Genomic DNA, 3,031 nt, shown 5'->3' with positions numbered 1-3,031 from the left:
CAGGAGTAAAATAGAAAAGTGGTTGAGAGTATGTTAGTAGCGCACTCTTCAATTGACCTTTTCCGACACAAGGCTTTTATCAAACTGTCCTGTTTTCTTTCGTTAAACTTGGGATAGAAAAAAAGGAGCCCTGAAACCAACAGGTGTTTACTTCATATAAATCTCTCTCTCTCTCTCTCTCTCTCTCTCTCTCTCTCTCTCTCTCTCTCTCTCTCTCTCTCTCTCTCGTGATTCTTCGATGCGCTGACAGCTCTTAACTCCAGAGCAGGTGTGGAGATTATTGTTTGGTACATAGCAATGTCATGATATTATTATTATTATATTACTAGCTAATTTACAACCCTAGTTGGAAAAGCAGGATGCTATAAGCCAAGGGCTTCAACAGGGGATAAATAATGCCCAGTAAGGACGAGAAATAAGGAAATAAATAAACTACAAGATAAGTTACAAACAAATAGGATAAAACACTTTACCAGTAACAGCATTAGAATAGCACATTCATATATAAAATGTAAATAGAGTTTTATGTCAGCCCGTTCAACATAAAAACATTCGCTGCAAGTTTTGAACTTATGAAGTTCCACCGATTCAACAACTTGGTTACGTAATCTTAGTAACTAATAACGTCTCCCAAGCATACCGTGCTGTGTACGGACACTGTATTATCTTTTTACATCGATAGTATAAATTTACATTGCCACTACTTTTGGATATACTAATTATATTTGTATATTTAACACAAATGCAACAAGAAATGGATAATTTTTTGAGGGAAAGATTAGGAAAGACAGTGTGAAGAACTTTAATGATAAAAATATAGGAGGTATTCCGGATGTACAGAAAGGCAGAGTTAGATTTCGCCAGTCGTCTCTATTTTGAGCATTTAAATCAATTCTAATCCATTCATCCTCTCCTACTTCACGCTTCATAGTCCGCAGTAATGTGGGCCTGGGTTTTCCAACTCTTCTAGTGCCTTGTGGAGCCCAGTTGAAAGTTTGGTGAACTAATCTCTCTTGGGGAGAGCAAAGAGCATGCCCAAATCATCTACCCCCCTCACCATGATCTCATCCACATATGGCACTCGAGTAATCTCTCTTATAGTTTCATTTCTAATCCTGATGATAAAATATAAAAATTTTACTCGTAATATATATGGATTATGCATGGGACAGTTAAGGTAAATTTAATCTTACGTTAATGGGTCGGTTGCCGCATGCCTCCTCTCCATTGCCTTCTATGAAAGACATCCTTTTCTATCAAACCTTTTCTCTCCATATCATATCATCCTTCACTTCATCTCGCCATGTAATTTTCTGCCCCCCTCTCGATTTTCCCCCTGCAAGGGTTGTGGCGGCCTATGGGGTTACGTCCTTGCCCGGTGATCGCCAGACCGGGGTTCGAGTCCCGATCAAACTCGATAGTTCCTTTGGTCGCTGCAACCTCACCATCCTTTTGAGCTAATGATGGATCATGGGTTTGTTGGGGGGAGCCTATAGGACTACCTGCTGAGTCATCACCAGCCTTTGTCTGGCCCTAGCTTGGGTGGAGTGGGCTTGGGTGCTGATCATATGTATATATGGTCAGTCTTTATGGCATTGTCCTGCTTGCTAGGACAATGTCACTGTCCCTTGCTTCTGCCATTCATGAGTGACCTCTAAACCTAAGGTTTTAAACAGGTTCCTCCCAAGCCCTCCCCTCTGTCCCTCCTCAGCACATGCCCACACAGTCTCAGACGTGACGATCTTATCACCTATGTAATCTTTACTATGCTTACCATTCTTCTTATTTCATTATTTTCCAATCTTTCAAGCAGTGATATCCCCATAAAGCACCTGGAAATTCTAATATCTTTTTTTCGCAAGATTTGCTTCTTCTTTTTGTCTCAAGAGTCCACATTTCCAATCCATACATCAACACTGGTCTTATTACTGTGTTATAGATCTTGGCTTTTACCTTGATTATCACACACTACTCTTGTTAAATGTCTCCACTTCCCCCAGGCTGCTTTTATCCTACTCTCAACTTTAGCCTCACATCCTCCCTCCTGACTTATAGTAATCCCAAGTATTAATTGTTCCACCCGTTTAAATCCAGCATCCATTCTTCTCACTCTGTAGCTAATATTTTCACCATTTCAATTTAAAATTTTGATGGACCTGGTGCTCTACCATTTTCCATTTTACTCAATGCCTGCTTGACTTCTGTATCTCCATCACAGGCTCCTCCACCCCTTTATGCTTCGCCCAGCTCATCTTCAGTATTCAATAAAGGTACAATATACTCTCTCCATCTCCTTTTAATGTCTTCATCCCTATGCAATATATTTCCATCTCTATTCTTGATGACCTCCAGTTGCAGTTTCTCTTCAATGTCCTTAATCAGCACAGTGTCATCTGCGAACATTGACCAAACCACATAATTTTTGCACGTACAGTATTTTTTTTTATCTCTACTCTTACAGTTTCTCTTCACTGTCCCCAATCACCAAAGTATCATCTGCGAGCATTGATCATTCCACATACTTTTTGTGCCTTTTTTTATCTCAACTTTTGTTACAGTACATCCACTGCTCTCTCATATCACCCCATTCAGAAATATGCTGAAGTCATGAGGGTATACAGTACTTTAATACACAATTTGTCTCGGGGCTCATTATCGTAACAAACAAGACTCTTGTCTGTATACTTCAGCATAATTCATTTCCATCATAAAAACTTTTAATTTCTCTCGACAGCCTATCATATATTCTATAACATATATTCTCAAATCCCTCCCCACTGCCTCAACGTAAATCTTATCTCTAGATTTTCTAGATCCGTGTAAGCCAAACAAATTTTTCCCTTTACTTTCAGAATTTTCATATGAAATTTTCATAAAGAATCGATTCATGTATTCTGTTCACTGTTCTTCCCCTACCAGTCCCTCTCTTATGTATTTTACTCTTTCATTAAAACCCTATCATACACCTTCCTTGTATCCTGGGTAAAGTATGTCCCTAAATGATAGTCGCACTTGTCTTTATATAATGTTA

The sequence above is a fragment of the Palaemon carinicauda genome, chromosome 14 (assembly GCF_036898095.1).
Source record: "Palaemon carinicauda isolate YSFRI2023 chromosome 14, ASM3689809v2, whole genome shotgun sequence".
In the NCBI taxonomy this organism is placed as follows: Eukaryota; Metazoa; Arthropoda; class Malacostraca; order Decapoda; family Palaemonidae; genus Palaemon; species Palaemon carinicauda.
The sequence above is the reverse complement of the archived record's forward strand: the minus strand, read 5'-3'. Positions refer to the sequence as shown.